Source organism: Arachis hypogaea, chromosome 15, assembly GCF_003086295.3.
Source record: "Arachis hypogaea cultivar Tifrunner chromosome 15, arahy.Tifrunner.gnm2.J5K5, whole genome shotgun sequence".
Taxonomy (NCBI): domain Eukaryota; kingdom Viridiplantae; phylum Streptophyta; class Magnoliopsida; order Fabales; family Fabaceae; genus Arachis; species Arachis hypogaea.
Genome location: NC_092050.1, coordinates 47,409,013 through 47,428,070, shown reverse-complemented (window position 1 = coordinate 47,428,070; position 19,058 = coordinate 47,409,013). Strand labels below are relative to the sequence as shown.

The 19,058-nt window shown below is 38.2% G+C and overlaps 1 non-coding gene across 1 annotated transcript; it reads left to right on the top strand.

Annotated features, from left to right (window-relative positions):
* Positions 1-16,548: 16,548 nt before the first annotated feature.
* LOC112753134 (small nucleolar RNA R71) lies at positions 16,549-16,652 on the top strand. Its single transcript, XR_003177531.1, has one exon. It is a non-coding gene; the product is annotated as a small nucleolar RNA R71 (small nucleolar RNA).
* Positions 16,653-19,058: the final 2,406 nt, after the last annotated feature.

The window sequence follows — 19,058 nt, the reverse complement described above, 5'->3', positions numbered from 1 at the left end:
CGAGGTTTAAATATTTCAGTTTATAATTTTAGGGATTTGTACTTGTGACAAAAAAATATTTGTATGAAAGGATTCTTTGTTGGTTTAGAGACTATACTTCGACGAGATTTCATTTGTGAAATTCTAAACCGTCAAAAATCCATTCATCACAAATCAAGGTAGGTTTGGTAAAATTAATCTTGATTAATTGTGTTTGAGTTGTGTGATTGTTTTATGGTATGGTTATGCTTGAAATTGATTACTTATATGAGTTATTCTTGGTGAAAGTTTGTTGAAATTTTGATAAAATTTGATGATATTCAAGATATGAAACATGCTCTTGAGTGCACCTGGAAAAATAAACCCTAGGCCTCAAATTGGTGATTAATTAGTGTTGAAATCAAGTGTAAATTATAGAGTTTTAGTGGCGTCTAATTTAATTTGAATTATGGTAAAAATCGTTACCGAAAAGATTGAAAAACGGGTCAGATTTAAAGAATTTACGAAGAAAAAAAGAAAACTTTGAATATGCTAAAAAATACTCAAGAACAGTTCTTTGATCTTGTTAGAGGTCACAGTACAAATATTTTTATGTTTTGAAGAAAAAAGTATAAATACTAAAAGTTTAGGGGGTTAAAGTATAAATATCAAAAGTTAAGAGGGTCAAAATATAATTTAATAAAATTTTGGGATAAAAATGTAATTTTTGAAAATTCATAATAAAATATTATTAAAAACCATTTACTAATAAAATATTAATTATTATTTTATTAATAATATTATTTTATTAATAATATTATTTTATTAATAATAATAAAATAATAGCGAAAAGGCAATTTTTCCTAAAAGCCTTAGGAAGAGAACTTTAAGCTCAGAATCTCATAATTACCTTCATAAAATACTTAGGGAGTGGTAAGAACATGTTAGTGAGGAGAAGATAAAAGAAAGATAAAATGTTAAAGAAAAGATAAAAACCGAAGAAACTGTCAGTAAAGCTTTTGCGGCAAACATAAATGTCGATTAGAGAATTAATCTATGAGCAATATAGTTAGTATTTGATTTGCGTTTAGGGTTAGGTATTATATGAAAAGTTAAACTGGTTCAGCATAAACTTAATGAACTATGCTTGGAACAGGTTGGTTATTCATACAGAAACTGAAATAATTACAAAATAAAAGTTGAAAAGATAAAGAAGGAAAGAATAAGGAAGTAGAAAAGTTGAAATTTAGTTAATAAAATAAAGAAGTGAAATAGAAACTGAATGAACATGATTTAGTTAAGAAATTAAAAGAGATCAGAGAAAGGACTAAGCCATATAATAACCAGAAACAGAGATTGAGAACTAGTAACTGAAAGGAGTGGCTAAGGAAGTGAAACAAAAGAAGAAAATTGAAAAAGGTTTACAAAAAGAAAAAGGAAAATGTGAGTGGGGATGTCCACAACTAAGAATTATTTCCCAAGGGTATGCATATTAAAGTTAATTGATGCGGCTTCGGCCATGCGACCGGTATGCAACTGATGCAGCGGGAACTATTTTCTAGGGGAACGCATATTCAAGTCAACTGATCTAGCTTTGGCCATTAGACTAATATACAACTGATGCAATGGAAACTATTTTCTAGGAGTACGTATATTCAATTCAACTGATATGGCTTCGGCCATTAGACTACTATACAATTGATGCAACGAAAAGCCATATCTGAGACTTGTTCCTAGATAATGTCTGGTTGCGGGTAGTCAACCGACACATGAGCTTGTAGCCTGCATAGGACTAGACATGCATCATCCTTGTTTGTGGATATTACTCTGTTGTGTATTTTCTGTGTATGTGTATTATCTGTATTCTCTTTCTAAGTAATATTTTTCTGTATTCTTTGTCTGTTTACTACTTTTCTGTATTCTATTATTTGTCTCTTAAACAACATAGAATTAATGAACTTAACTAATAATCCCGACCCTACTAAGAACTCACTAGTTCTTACCCCTTCCTTTCCCCCTTCAACTGGAGGCAGGAGTACATTTCCGTGAGCTGCCAGTGAACATTCCGCAAAAGGGTTCCACTCTGAGTAGTCTTCTAAGTCTAGGGCGAACTTCATTCTCTATTTATATGTAAATGCTGTAAGACTAGCCAATGTCTACACCCTGTTTATCTACGGACCATAACTTAGATTCGCCGTACGAGGTTCCTAATATGTAGCTACTTGACGAAGCACCAATGAGTTCCCCATGCAAACGTATAATCGTGTAGAGGAGTAGTAGATGACATTCCGCTTTTGATCACATTTAAATTGACCCAAGTTTTGAAGATCTACAATGTGTTATCCCTCACTCTTATAGTCTAGAGGGATTAGGTGGATGTAGAGTCTAGGCTAGCCTGCATGCCAGCTTAGAGACTTCTTGAATAGGTCAGGGCCTGCGATGTTGTATGTATATATATGAATATGGTTATTATCTAGCTATTTCTAGGGGTGTTCTAACTAAGATCTATACTCTGATAAAGGCTGGAAAACTATATGTTGTTAACTATTTGAGATATACATATGTGTAGTAGTTTTATAACTGTTTTACTTATTATTATTTGTGAACTGATTATGAATAATTCTGCTTATCAACTCAAATGTTAGACCAAACGTTTACAAAAAAATTTTACCTCGTAAAATAATAATGTTTTAACAATGAATCAAGTTCATATAATAAACACTAGATAAAGTTAAGGAAACCAAATTAGTAGTGTTCGGTTTTTATTATGATCATGACATACCAAAAATTGGGTCGTTACACGGAGGCTGTAATTGGGTAAGTTACTATATGTAGTCGCATTGATGAAATGTTGAGATTGAATTGGTTGATTATTTATGGAATTATGTGAATTTGGATTGATGTTTGATTAGGATTAATGGAGATTGATGAGAATTTGGGTATTCACTAATTGCTAGGAGTTGATGTTATAGGTCTTGAATGAATAAGAAATGATTTGAGAATGATGACGGAACACTGAGAATGTATAAAATATGGTTTTGGACGGGTTTTAAAAGAGACGAGTTGAGAATTTATCATATAATGAGTTAATGCGCGAGATAAGGTCGCGTGCGTGGTGTTTCAATTTAGGACAATTGTCATGCGTATGCGGAAGTGCATGCGTACGCGACACCGCTAAATTTGAGCTCGTGTGTAAGCATGCCTCGCAAGTTCTGTTTTTCACTAGAACTCTGTTTTTACTATTTGGCTTGCCCGGCAAGCTTGTAAGTCGCCTAAACCCTATTTTAAATATGATAACCAACTTTTGAGCCCTGAACTGAGTATGAGGTTAAACATGAGTTGAATTAAAACTGTTCCTGGTTAGATGCCTCGTTAGCCAAAAGATGTTATAGCGCAGACGGTGGTTTGTCCCACTCGTGGTAAGGACGGAGGTTTCATCCCACTCACAAGTTAATGAGAATGAGAAATTTATAAAAGACTAGGGTTAATGAATCGGAGTTTGAAAATGGATAACAGATTGGGGTTAATGAGCTTAGTAACGTTGGTTTAATCCTGCATGTTCGTGGTTATTGATTGATGAGTTTTGTCCCGACAAGGACAGTGGTTTAATGCCACTTGTTCGTGGTTATTGATTAATAAGTTTATCCCGACAAGGACGGTGGTTTAATCTTGCTTGTTCATGGGTATTGATTTGGCACCAGCACCCAGAAAGGACGGTGGCCTCGTCCTACTTGTTCGTGGTTGCAATATGGATGCGAGGATAATGGTTTTATCCTGCCCGCAATGAGGATGGTAGTGTTATCCCACTCACGAGATGATGAAATTGATTATGAATAAGATTACTGACTGGAAAGGATCATGGTGGTGTTCCGCTTGTCTAGTGTTGAAGTAGATGTAGGGATCGTGGTTATTTACCGCCCATGGGGTTGTTAGAATGTGACCTATGCACCTGGCAAAGATCGTGGTGGTGTACTGCTTGTCCAGTGTTGTTGTAGACATGTGGATCGTGATTATTTACCGGCCATAGCAGTTGACATGGGGATCACGGTTGTCTACCGCCCACGCATGTTGTGGGGATCATGGTGTTGTACCGCCCATTAGGTAGGGATCATGGTTCTTTACCGCCTACAAGCTTCAAAGAGAACGACATCCGGGTTAGCTACTAGGTATGTCGGGTTTGGCATGATAACTGACACCTGAGCTCATGGCTAGTAGAACAGACATGCATCATTTGCATTTGATTGATTTCTTTGGGTTTGCTATTTGTCATGGCTTGTTTATTTGTATATATTAAGTGACTATGAACTAATTGCTTTACCTGAATTTACTTGGGTATTATTTGTTTGTCTTGTGTAAAAACCGAAATTTCGTTAACCATTTAATTAAAATAAAATAATAATTCAATTGCCTAGAATAGGTTCGAAATATTTAGAAATATTAATTAAAAAATTTGAAGGTAAGATTTGAATTCAGCAAATTTTCTAAGTGGAAAAACGTATTTTTCTGCGAAAAATTACGTAACAACACGTACTGGTAAATAAGCCGGTAATACCGGCTTAAGTCTATCAGGTACTATGTGTGAGAAAAATAAAACTACAGAAATACTTAGAAAAATATTTAGAATTGAAAACTGGATGCTTATTCTAAAGGTTTCGGCCTAAAGTCGGGCCAAACAAACCTAAAACGCAAAATGATTGGACCGAGTCGAAGATGGGATCAAGCCTAACATATAAAAGCTCCAATTAATGAGCATTCATCCCATTTCACCACAAAAAGAGGGTTATGATAGCTAAAGAGTGGCAAGAGACAATAGGAAGAACATTATTCACTCTCTTCTTCAATCACTCATATCTTGAGCTACGGAGCTCCAATTTGCGTGCCGTTTACGGCCACGTAAAGCTGTTGCCAAGCTCTTTGATTTCATCTAAACAAAGTGGTAAAAAACTTTTATTTTTTTTCTAATTCTCTCTTCCACATAATTTTGAGTTTTTGGCTATGGTGATTGAGTTAGTTTTGCGATTTTTGTTATTTATGTGTGATCTAACATTGAAAAATTGTTGAGTTTTATCCTAATTCATAGTGGGTAAGGTAAAAACATGCTATACCCTTGTGGTTTGTCATATTTGTGAACCCTAGGATTGATTATGGTAATTTGTATGGATATAGCTTGAATTATTGTTGATTGCAATTGAATTTAAGAATTGGTGCACCTGGAGTTGATAAATTTGGTTGGGACTTCTTGATTTAGGTGGCTAAGCTTGGAGGCTTGTGAGGAAGTGATTATTTTGGTGATTTTGTGCTTTTGTGGGAATCAGCCAAGGCATGGTTTCGGTTTTCTTTAAATAATATGTAATGTTGTAGGCAACTTAGGCTAGTAGACCTTTGGATAAGATTGAATTGATAATGGGTATTGATGTTGATGATAATTGATGATGATTGTTGATGTTAACGAGGATTTATGATGATTATTGATGCTGATGAGTGTTGATAATGATGAATTAATGCTTGGATTGATAATTGTTGAGATTGGTAATTTATGAGTAGGAATGGTTGAAAGAGTTGATAATTTAGGGAACTTAATGGTTAGGTGTGATGCATTCGCATATTTGGTATTTTCCTTCTTTATTTCAATTGATTTACTAAGAATTCCTATTAAATAAGAAATGATTTTAAGGTTAAAATTAACATTACTTTGATTAGTTGAATTTCATTGATTACAAGAAACTTTGGAAGGAAAACAACAAGAAACAGAGAATAAAAGAGGATAGAGAGCAACAAGTAGGAATCTCTCTGTGACAAGCAGAACACTATCTACGATGAATAGGAGGCTCTCCATAGATAGGGACGTGCAACGTGGAAAGGACCATGTACCACGTTGGGACCAATTTATCTATCATTTGTATGCATGCAAGCGTGTGTATGCATGACTTTACCTTTTCACGTAGGACGTGAGAGATTTCATGTAAGACGTGGCCATTGTGCGTATGCATGTATGTGTGCGTACGCATGAGGAAACGTTTTGGCCATTATGCATAGGCATGCATGCATGCGTACACATGACCTTTGGTTCACGTGGGATCTGAAATTCACCACATACAACATGAAGGGCAATACAATTGAAGGAAATTGAAGCACGTATAACACAGCCTTGCTCATGTGGTAGTGAGTTTGGCAGAAGGCATTTCAACCTAAGAAGAGACTTCACGTGGCATGCAGGGAACTTCACGTGGGACATGGAGTTAAGCCCACCTTCCAGGGCCTCAAACAAAACTTCTCCATTCTCTACTTCTTCAGCCTTTGGATGATCAATCAAGAGCCCACCAAGGATGGCATTAATTGAATATTGCAAGCAATTAAGGAGAAGAACTTTGGGGATGAGAGGACAATTATGAAAGAGATTTTATTTTACTTTAGTTTTGATTCTATTTTCAAGTTTGAATTTGAAGTTATTTTCTAAGGTTAGTATATAAGGGAAGAGGACACTGATCTCTTCTCTTCTTCGGCAGTTTTTAGTTTTGATCATTAAAGATTTCTCTGAAGAATATGAGCAACTAACACTACAAGAAGAACACCCATTTAGGTACACTTGAAAAGCGTAGCCAAAAGTGAAAAAAAATGATGCCTTAGGCACAGGCTACGCTTTTTTGGGTTATGGAGATGCTTTAATGGGGATGCCTATTTAGCTGTTGCCTATTCTCAAAGGCTACACTTTTCTGTACCAAAGGCTACACTTTTGGCGTTTGGAAATAGCGTGTGCTTTTTAAGTGGGGCTGTTCAGGACCAAAGGCTACAATTTTTAACTTCCGTGCTTACCAGAATAAGTTACACTTATCCTTGCTACTGCATCATCTATAAAGTGTAGCCACATTATATACCATAGCTACTCTATATAAGTGTAGCCTTAGGTCCTTCATTATTTTTTCTTAATTTTCTGTATATATATATATATATATATATATATATATATATATATATATATATATATATATATATATATATATATATATATATATATATATATATATATGAATATGACAGAAGCAGAGTCATCACTCATCAGTAACCGGATTTAGCACATGAAAGCAACTTAAGCATCTAGAACCGTAAGATAATAATAATCTTCATATAGCAGTTCTTGCTTCATAAGATTTTCAGACAAACTAATTAATGTAAGAGCTGCAGGGTGAAAATTCAAGAGAATATAATGTAGGTGACATATATCTCTCTATACATTTTCAAAAAGCAATGTGCAGAGCTTATAACTCATCCTAATTATGTAATTTTTCTAAAATAGCGTGCATCTTCATAAACAAGAACATGCATGTTATTAAATCACAATTCACAAACCCATATTTTACAGATTATTGTACCAAACCCCCAAATCAAAACCCCTAAGATCGCAACCCTAAACCCCTGAAATTTCAAAACCAAATAGAAATCAATAGATATGATGACTTGCATCATCTACCTCTTTCTCTTATCTAAAAGGACCATAAAAAGGGCGTAATCTCATTGAATCAACGCAATTTCATGAAGTAAATGATAAACATTATGGTATATTGCTTTGAAATGAGTTTGTGTTGAATTTCAGGGAAAAAGAGCAACAAAAAGGGGAAGAAAATAATAAAGGAAGCTGGGCGTGTGAAGTTGGGCGTGCCACTTAGAACAAACGCCACGAATTTGTATGGGCGTGGCACGCTAGCACCAGGGCGTGGCACGCCAACTATATCTTCCAGAGAGCATGTTTGGAGCCTTAACAAGGGCGTGGCACGCTAGGGGCCAGGCGTTGCACGCCAGTTATACATTCCAGAGAGCAAGTTTGAAGACTACAAAGGGGGCGTGGCACGCCAACCCCAGTACGTACTATGGGCGTGCCACTTTAACTTGTAGGCGTGGCACGCCAATACATTGATCTAGAAGAAGGACACACTAGGCGTGCCACTTGGTATCGAAGGTGTGGCACGCCAACTATCACCCAACACTTGGGTGTGCCACTTGGGGCTCTAGGCGTGGCACGCCAGGCTTGAAAGAGTCCACACCAACATGGGCGTGCCACTTGAACGTGAAGGCATGTCACGCCAGTTCAATTCTCCAGAGAAGGAAGTGAGGGTCCAAACACTTGGAGGTGCCACTTGGTATCGAAGGCATCGCACGCCAGCTATCATTCTTGACTTGGGCGTGCCACTTGAGTCTCAGGCATGGCATGCCAGTGCTTGAAGAGGCCTAACTACCTACTCGGCGTGCCACATAGTGTCAAAGGCGTGGCACACCAACTCCAGGAACCAAAGAAGAAGAAGACTGGGCGTGCCACTTGAGGCTTAAGGCGTAGCACGCCAAGACCAGATGACCCTGGGCATGCCACTTGAATGCTGGGCGTGGCACGCTGATGCGCATAAACGTGTTATGCTACGATTTAGGAAATTGCACGATCGGCAAAATTCCTTCCGGCAAGTGCACCGGTTATCGTCGTCCAGTAAAAACTCACAATAGAGTGAGGTCGAATCCCACAAGGATTGGTTGAGTGAGCAATTCGGATTAGAAGTGTGTTCTAGTTGAGCGGAATCAAGATTTGAGATGAGAATTGCGGAATGTAAAATTTGCGGGAAAAGTAAATGACAAGAAAATTAAATGGCTGAATCTTAAATTGCATGAATTAAAGAGCAGAATGTAAATTGCTGAAATTAAAAGGGAATGGGGATGATTGCAAGAATTGAATTGCAGAATGTAAAGAGAAAGTGGAAATCAGAAATGGGGAATTCATTGGGTTTAGGAGATATTGAAATCTCCGAATCAAAACATGTAAATCTCTTCCTCAACCAATGCATTCATTGAATTTTGCTTGGCAATCTTATATGATTGGATCCCAATTCCTTGGCTCACCAATGCTCTCTAAAAACAAACAAATTCCCAATCCCTTGGTTTAAATGTTCATAAGAAGAGATGATGCTTGATCACTGATTATACCACACAATTTCATGAACCACAATTTGGTAGGATTACATGTCACAATATCCATCCAAACCCCAATCCAATCCACTGTGAGAAAGCTTCTCTAGCATGAATCCTCCATTCCTTTCCCAAGGCTCCGAAGGATTCCAAGTATGAGTAGTCTCTTTCCCAAGACAACTACTCAATGGAATTAGATCGAGAAGCTTTCTAACAAAATTCAAGAGAAAAGATTGAAGAAGAAGATAAACTATTATTGATTCATTGAATTACAATAGAGCTCCCTAACCCAATGAAAGGGGGTTTAGTGAATCATAGCTCTGAATTCAATTACAAAGAAAAAGAAACTAGCTAAAAGTAAAAGTAAAAGGGTCCTTCTAACTTAACTTCTATCCTATTTATACACTTTCTATATTGAGCTTCAGTTGTGCTTCTTGGGCTTTGAGGCCTCTCCTTGCTTTCCTTTTGCCTTGGGTTTATGATCCATAATCTTGATGAGGTTGTTGATCCAGATCCTGTAACATTTATTGAGCCAACTTAGTGATAATCAAATAATGACACATGACTCAATAAATTGAGATTTCAAACTCATCAATCCTTCAGGCCCAATCCCATAAACCATGATATTCAATTGGGTTTCATACCAAAGTAAGTTTAAGTTAATAATTGTGCTCAAAGACTAACTTAAATCACAATATTTTTGGCCCAGAAACCCTTTTCAAGAGTGGCGTTTAAGTTGTAGTTTAAGCTTAAACTGCAACTTAAACGCCAGACACTTCCAGTGAGGCCATTTGTAGAAGCACGTTTAAGCTTCAGTTAAGGTTAAACTGAAGCTTAAACGTGGAAATGGAAGAAGGTAGCCCTGGAGAGTCATGTAGTCGAACACGTTTAAGCTTCAGTTTAAGGTTAAACTGAAGCTTAAATGTGGAGATAGGAGGGGCAGCCCTGGGGGTCGAACACGTTTAACCTCCAGTTTGAGGTCAAACTGGAGGTTAAACGTGGAAAAGGGTGGAGGCATACTGGAAGTCGAACATGTTTAACCTCCAGTTTGAGGTCAAACTGGAGGTTAAACGTGGAAGCTTGGAATGGTGGCCCTGGAGGTGTCGAACACGTTTAACCTCCAGTTTGGGGTCAAACTGGAGGTTAAACGTGGAGATGGAGAGAGCAACCCTGGAGTGAAAAAACTATCGAACACGTTTAAGCTCCAGTTTGAGTCAAACTGGAGCTTAAACGTGGAATGGCCCCTGGTACTCTTCCTGGTTCTGGCGTTTAACCTCCAGTTTGAGGTCAAACTGGAGGTTAAACGTGGAACTCCTCCCTGGGTGGCATACTCATTCTGGCGTTTAACCTCCAGTTTGAGGTCAAACTGGAGGTTAAACGTGGAATGCTCCTTAAGTGAGGCTTTTCATTCTGGCGTTTAACCTCCAGTTTGAGGTCAAACTGGAGGTTAAACTTCAATCCCAGCATTTCTTATCCTTCATGATTTTGGCGTTTAAGCTCCAGTTTAGGCTTAAACTGGAACTTAAACTCCATATGTGATATTCAAGCTTCCTTTATTGATTTTGTTGCTTCCTTGCTTAGCCTCTTCTTCCCTGAAATCATCCAAACAATTGCATCAAAGTCTTGCAAAATTTCATGAGAAATCTTTCATTCATAGCATTTAAGTAATATAACTAAAACTCATGGAATTTGCATCAAAATCATATTGTTTGGATGGTTCATTACTTTGTTCTTCATTTAACCATTTTTGGTTACTTTAAGCTCAAGAAAATGCATAAAACAACTAAAACTAACAGAAACATGCTAGTGAAACTAGCCTATGATGCCTTGGCATCACAACACCAAACTTAATACTTGCTTGTCCCTAAGCAAGTCCTGAGTTATTTGAGAAGAAAGTATGAACAGAAAGTAATTACATTGGCTATATTAGCAAGCATTTGAAGTTCATCAGAAGGGTTCTATGCAGAAAGTTGCAGCATCACTTTTTCATACTTATCAGGTAGGATTATCACTTTTTCATTGCATCCATCAAAAATTGCTATGGCCTCCTGTTATTCTTATGTCTTTGGCACTTTTCTTTTGTTTTTCTTTTCCTTTTCTTAGAGCTTCTTTTGCTCCTTGTTTGCTTAGTGTCATGTGTTGCACAAGCCTTTGGCATTTTCTTTTTCTTATCAGTGCACTACACATATCCACTTTAGGCATTTTAGTTCACATTTCTTCTTGAGACATTGGTGCCCAGCACCTCTTTGTGTGACTAAATGTTTTGTATTGAGGTTGCTCTTGATAATGGACTTTTGGTTGATAATCCCGGGTTAGTTAACCCAAGTTACCAAGTGTTGAAACACTCCTCCGAACCTATTCATCCAAGCATATCCTTAATACATAAACACCACAGGCATTTGTCTCAGAAGTTCAAACCATTGGTGCCTAGCTTATTTTCTCAATTTTTTTTTTTTTGCTTTTTGGTTGCCTTTTTCCGTGGCTTTTTCTTTTCCTTTTTCTTTCTTTTTTTCATGGCCAAAGACATTTATTCATCAAGATCCATAGACAATTTTTACTTCTACATAAAAAATGATAATTCTACACTCTAATTTTAGTGATGTGACTAAACAATCAAGCATGCATACCACCACTTAATTCTACTTGATTTGTCACTAATTTAGCCAAGTTACTTTTGTTCAAGCTTTTCTTTTATTTTTGGAAACAGAACAAGCATGGCAGGCACTTGTTTAAGAAGGTGAAGTTATATCCAAACATCTAAGCATTCACTTTATTCAAAGCAATTAACAAACACACATACTAAAAAAACGACTCATAAAAAAAAAGATTCCACCTAACACTTAAATGACTTATGATGAAAACACGTTCATAAAGACAATTCACCAATTATCATTTGATTGTTAAGGAACGAGACCACCTCTTATTTATTGCTTGGTTCTTCTTAATTCTTGGGATCCTGCTTCTTCTTGCTTCCTGCCTCTTTTTGACCACTTGTGCTTCCTTTGTCTTTTCTTATGAGCTTTTTCCAGAATCCAGCCTTTTTCATCGTTTCTTCCACTCCTTTTTCAAGGATCATTGCCTTGTTTATTTCTCCTTCTTTCCTCCCTTTGAAATACTCATCATAAGCTGGGAATGCTGGGTCCATCTTGTGTAGATGTTCCCCTATGTAGTTAAGCTTGATTTGCGAACTGATGTTGTAATCAGCTTGGACTGAGTATCTTGCATTCTGTAAAGTAGTGGCTTCCTTGATTGCCAAGACATTGGCATCTTGGTGTTGGCATATGTGGCTGAAGGATTCCTGTAAGTGTAGATTTTGTTCCCTTTGCAGATCAAAGAATCTTGATTCAAAGTTCCTTTGCATATCCATCATTTTTAGATGAAAGTCTTCTTGTCTTTCCTGAGACCTCATGTATTGTTGAGACATTCCTTCCATGATTTCCTGCATTCTGCTCATATCCATGGAGTCTCTGGGAATTCGTTGTCTTCTTTCAGGAGTTGCTTGCTCTTCTTGCTCTTCTTCTCTGTCTTCTCCTTCCTGTCTTTCTTGTTCTGCTTCTTGCTCGGCTTCCACTTGTTGCCCTTCTTCATTTCTTCTTCTTGTATGTCTTGGAGGAGTTGGGCCAAGAGTCATTCTGTGTGCAGTTATGGCCAGCCCAGGATATAGCCAATTAGGTCTTTCATCCTCAAGTGATACTTGGGCATCGATGCATAGTCTAATGATGGTGCTAGGGAAATGAAGCCAGGATTCAGGGTCACTTTTCTCACTAAACTCTTGTATCTGTTCAGCAATGAGTTTATGAACCTTGATCTCTCCTCCAACCATAATGCAATGTAGCAAGATGGCTCTTTTAGGGACTATTTCTGAAGAGTTTGCAGTGGGTAGGATGGATCTCCTAACTATTGCATACCACCCTTTAGCTTCAGGTGTTAGGTCTCCTCTTCTCAAGACTCTTGGAGCCCCTCTTGTTTTTCTCACCCATTCAGCTCTGATGGCACAAAGGTCTTCAGCAATAGTTGTATAGTCAGGTTCTCCTCTCATCCTTTCTTCATAACTTGCTTGGCTGAAATGTATGTTTTTCAGGCCAAGAGTTTTCATGATTGCTTTGGGACTGAAGTCAACTTCCACCCCTCTCACATAGCTTTTGTATGTGGGGTTCTTGGTTTGATCCTCCCTTACTGCATTTGCATAAAACTCCTTCACCAAGTTGATGTTGATTCTAGTGATTGGCTTAGTTAGGAGCTCCCACTTCCTCTTTTTGATCTTTTCCCAAACACCTGGGAACTCATCCTTTTCAAGTTCAAAGGGGACCTCAGCTAGTACCGTTTTAGGTCTCATCCATTCGGCTTGAATCTCATGGAACACTGATCTGTATCTCCATGCATCGAATCCCCTGTTTTCCTCCATTGGCTGCTTGTCTTTTCTTCTTTTGTGGCTAGATGAAGCTGCCATTTTGGTAAGTGACAACTAAAGTTGACAAGGTGAAGCAAGAAGTGTTGTTGGAGGTGTGGTGAGATTGTTTTCGGCAAGAGATGGTTATGCTATGATGAAGGAAAAAGTGTATGAAGGAGGATTGATGGTGTGGGACTCGTTCCCCAAGTGGTTCTTTATAGTGCCCATGAGTGAAAAATGAACGGCTAGGGTGGTTTGTGAAGGGTGGCTTGATGGTAAATATATGAATTGTAGATAAGGACGATTGGCTTTTCATTTTCTTGGAAGTATTCTGGATGCATTAGGTTGTACATGTAGCTTTCTTTTCTTGCAGAACTTCCTTTTCCCATGTGTTAGTTTCAAAGATTTATGAATTTTCTTTTTGACCAAGCACGTACCTCCCTTTGTCTTTTTCCTCCATTTTTGTCTTTTCTTTTGTACCTGCACAAACAAACAAATTTGCTATCATTTTTCGGTCCATGTGAATTATGAATAGTATTTGCACATGTAAATCAATGCTTGTCTTTATGAGCTTATAGCCGTGACTTCTACATGTATGCACACTTATTATTTGGACACCAAACTTAGTTTTTGGTTAAGTCTCCTGATGACATGAAATCCATATTGGTTGTCCTTAATGAGTGTGCATATTTCTAATAAATCATAGTCACCTTGGCTCTTTGATTCTAAACGAAGTGACTACCCTAAGTAATTGAAACTAAAGCATTAAAACATGTGAATGGTATACTTGTCATGAATTTTGAAATCCAGAGGAACTTCTTGCTTTTCATAAACTGTGTTCAAAAAGAACACCAAACTTAATGTTTGGTTGTGCACCTTGAATGAAAGATGGAATTCAATTTGAGTAAGATTTGGGAGTGCCATCAGGCACACCAAACTTAGAGACCAATTGTAATTTACATGCACGGTTTAGTGCACTTAATCAATAGTTGTCCTGAGGATTCAAGTTCATGCATAAGAAACCATGCTTTATTAGATGTAAAGCAAAGCACTAAAGATTAAGGATACTAAAAAAAAATGGGTTGCCTCCCATGAAGCGCTTCTTTAACGTCACTAGCTTGACGGTTGTCCCTTGTTAGGGTGGATTGTAGTGTTTGACGTCCTCTCCTCTCACTATGAAAACGTCCCCTCTTGATTCATTCATGACCTCTAAATGTTCCATAGAAAGAACTTTCTTGATTGTGAACACTTGAGGGAGCTGGGAAGGAATGGTCTTGAGGCCAGGTGGGATTGGCAGATAATGACTTGAGATCACTTTATCTCCCGGAGAAAAACCTTCAGTGGGAATTTTCTTGTTTCTCCATCCTCTTGGCAATCTCCCTATCACTCTTCCCTTTCTCTTGAGGATTTCTTCATTGACCTTTATGTCAGGAGGATCCTTCTGATCTGTTTCCACTGATTCTTGTGGCTCTAACTCTTGCAACTCTTGTTTGCCTTCCAATGACTGTTTTAGAGTCTCAGCTGCTGGATTACTTTCCTCCAAACACGGATGGCTACTATCATCTTTAGGCTTTTCAGATTCTGGTTCAGGCTCAGATGCAGGTTTGAAGACTTTGAAAATGAGCTGTTCATCATGTATTCTCAGAATTAGTTCTCCTTGTTCTACATCTATGAGCGCTCTAGTAGTGGCTAGAAATGGTCTGCCCAGAATGATAGGGTGTAAATAGCTTTCCTCCATGTCCACAATGACAAAGTCTGTGGGGAAATAATAATCCCCTACTTTCACCAGCACATTTTCAACTACCCCTTCAGCTTGCTTCTGAGTTTTGTCAGCCAGTTGTATGATTACATCAGTGGATCTCACCTCGTTCAGTTGTAGCCTCTTCATAAGAGTTAGAGGCATCACATTTATGCTAGCTCCTAGATCACAGAATCCTCTGTCAATTTTTGATTCCCCTATGATGCAAGGGATATGAAAACTTCCTGGGTCCGTTTTCTTAGAGAGTGTGTCCTTCTTGATGAGAGCACTGCATTCTTTGTTCATTGTTACCGTTTGTCCTCCCTTCAAAACTCTTTTCTTGCTTAACAATTCCTTTAAATACTTGATGTGTGTGGGCATTTGATGAAGAATCTCAAGAAAGGGAATATTGACATGCAGAGAATTAAATGTCTCTAGAAACCTTGAATAGGTTTTCCTTTTTTCACCTCCTCCTAACCTCTCAGGAAATGGTGCTTTTGGTTGGTATACTTCCATCATGCCTTTTTGCAGATCCTTGGCTTGCTCAGTTCCACTTTCCTGCTTAACTTCTTCCATATCTTCTTTCAAGATTTCTGGTTCCTGCTGTGAGGACCTGATTCCTCCTTCTTCTGAGACTTCCTTCAATATGGTGATGGCCTTGCACTCTTCCCATCTTACTCTTTTTTGTTCCCCCTTAGGATTCTTTTCTGTGTCACTAGGGAACACTGCAGTTGATTTGGGTGCCTGTTGAGATAGCTCTCCTACTTGAGATTCCAACCTTTTGAGTTTTTCACCATGGTTTCTTAAGGTAGTTCTCACATCATCCCTGAAGCTCTTCAATTCAATTATGTCTTGGCTCATGGTTGCCATCATTCCTTCCATCCGGTTTAATTGATCTTGAAATTGTTGGTTCGGATTAGGTTGGGTATGTTGATTATTTTGGCCATGATATGATGATTGGGGGTAAGTGCTTTGTGTGGCTTGGTATGATCTTTGGTTGGAGTTTTGGTATGTGGAATTGTTTTGTTGGTTGTGGTTGTAAGGTTTGTGGTTTTGTGGTTGGGTTTGTTGGTTTCCCCACCCAAAGTTTGGGTGGTTTCTCCAGCCTGGGTTGTAAGTGTTGGAGGGTGGATCATATGATTGCCTTTGTTGGTTTCCCACATAGTTAACCTCATCCCAATCACCTCCTTCAATGCCTACTTCCTCTTGATCTTGTGTGTGTATTGCAGCCACTTGCTTTGTTTCTAATTGCCTGGTAAGCTCTGCTAGTTGCTTGGCAAACACCTTGTTTTGGGCTAGAATTGTATCAACATGGTTCAGCTCCATGACTCCCTTAGTGTTGTGCCTTTCTGATGCATAGTAGTACTCATTCTCAGCCACTGTCTCGATCACTTCAATGGCTTCTTCCACGGTCTTTTTCTTGTTCAATGAACCTCCTGATGAATGGTCTACAGCCTTCTTTGATTCATAAGAGAGCCCATCATAGAAGATGTGCAATTGCACCCAATCATGGAACATGTTTGGTGGGCATTTCCTTGTCAAGTCCTTGAATCTCTCCCATGCCTCGTAGAGAGTTTCACCATCTTGTTGTCTAAAAGTTTGGACCTCAGATCGAAGCCTATTGACCTTTTGTGGAGGGTAGAAACGTGCCAGAAACTTGCCTTCCACCTCATTCCATGTGGTTAGACTCCCCCTTGGGAATGATTCCAGCCACTTAGCTGCCTTGTCCCTAAGTGAAAATGGGAACAAGAGCAGTTTATAGGCATCTTCCTGGACTCCATTGGACTTCACAGTGTCACAAATTCTCAGGAATTTTGTGAGATGTTGGTTTGGGTCTTCATTAGCACTTCCTCCAAAGGAACAATGATTTTCCACCAATGATATTAGCTGTGGCTTGAGCTCAAAATTGTTGGCCTGAATGGGTGGTTTCTGGATGCTACTACCACAATTCCCAGAGGTTGGGTTTATGTATGAACTAAGAACCCTCCTCTCGGGAATGGCATTGTTTCCATCAGCTCTCTCATGGTTGTGAACTTCTCTATCCATGTTGAGATCTAGAGCTTCCTCAAAATTGTCCTCAGATTCTCCTTCAGATTCCTCTTCTCCCACTACTCTCTTCCCTCTTGCTTCCCTTCTAAGTCTATGAAGGGTCCTTTCCGGTTCGGTATATGGAGGAGTTGATGTCTCTCCTCTCCTACCTGTCATACAAGAACACAGCTCAAACACAAACAAGTAAAATACTCTTGGTTAATGGAAGAGTATGGTTAGCTCAATTGAGGAATTAATTCAAACAGTTAGTGAGTCAGTGAGTTAGTTGCATGAATTTAAAGGCATAAAGAAGGAAAGCATGTAACCAAGTGCAGAAATTAAAATTCAACAAGTATTTAGAACAGAATTAACAAAGCAAGAGAAAATTGCTCAATCTAGTTAGCTTCCAATTTGAGAATTGTCAATCGAAAACCAATCCCTGGCAACGGCGCCATAAACTTGATGCGCATAAACGTGTTATGCTACGATTTAGGAAATTGCACGATCGGCAAAATTCCTTCCGGCAAGTGCACCGGTTATCGTCGTCAAGTAAAAACTCACAATAGAGTGAGGTCGAATCCCACAAGGATTGGTTGAGTGAGCAATTCGGATTAGAAGTGTGTTCTAGTTGAGCGGAATCAAGATTTGAGATGAGAATTGCGGAATGTAAAATTTGCGGGAAAAGTAAATGACAAGAAAATTAAATGGCTGAATCTTAAATTGCATGAATTAAAGAGCAGAATGTAAATTGCTGAAATTAAAAGGGAATGGGGATGATTGCAAGAATTGAATTGCAGAATGTAAAGAGAAAGTGGAAATCAGAAATGGGGAATTCATTGGGTTTAGGAGATATTGAAATCTCCGAATCAAAACATGTAAATCTCTTCCTCAACCAATGCATTCATTGAATTTTGCTTGGCAATCTTATATGATTGGATCCCAATTCCTTGGCTCACCAATGCTCTCTAAAAACAAACAAATTCCCAATCCCTTGGTTTAAATGTTCATAAGAAGAGATGATGCTTGATCACTGATTATACCACACAATTTCATGAACCACAATTTGGTAGGATTACATGTCACAATATCCATCCAAACCCCAATCCAATCCACTGTGAGAAAGCTTCTCTAGCATGAATCCTCCATTCCTTTCCCAAGGCTCCGAAGGATTCCAAGTATGAGTAGTCTCTTTCCCAAGACAACTACTCAATGGAATTAGATCGAGAAGCTTTCTAACAAAATTCAAGAGAAAAGATTGAAGAAGAAGATAAACTATTATTGATTCATTGAATTACAATAGAGCTCCCTAACCCAATGAAAGGGGGTTTAGTGAATCATAGCTCTGAATTCAATTACAAAGAAAAAGAAACTAGCTAAAAGTAAAAGTAAAAGGGTCCTTCTAACTTAACTTCTATCCTATTTATACACTTTCTATATTGAGCTTCAGTTGTGCTTCTTGGGCTTTGAGGCCTCTCCTTGCTTTCCTTTTGCCTTGGGTTTATGATCCATAATCTTGATGAGGTTGTTGATCCAGATCCTGTAACATTTATTGAGCCAACTTAGTGATAATCAAATAATGACACATGACTCAATAAATTGAGATTTCAAACTCATCAATCCTTCAGGCCCAATCCCATAAACCATGATATTCAATTGGGTTTCATACCAAAGTAAGTTTAAGTTAATAATTGTGCTCAAAGACTAACTTAAATCACAATATTTTTGGCCCAGAAACCCTTTTCAAGAGTGGCGTTTAAGTTGTAGTTTAAGCTTAAACTGCAACTTAAACGCCAGACACTTCCAGTGAGGCCATTTGTAGAAGCACGTTTAAGCTTCAGTTAAGGTTAAACTGAAGCTTAAACGTGGAAATGGAAGAAGGTAGCCCTGGAGAGTCATGTAGTCGAACACGTTTAAGCTTCAGTTTAAGGTTAAACTGAAGCTTAAACGTGGAGATAGGAGGGGCAGCCCTGGGGGTCGAACACGTTTAACCTCCAGTTT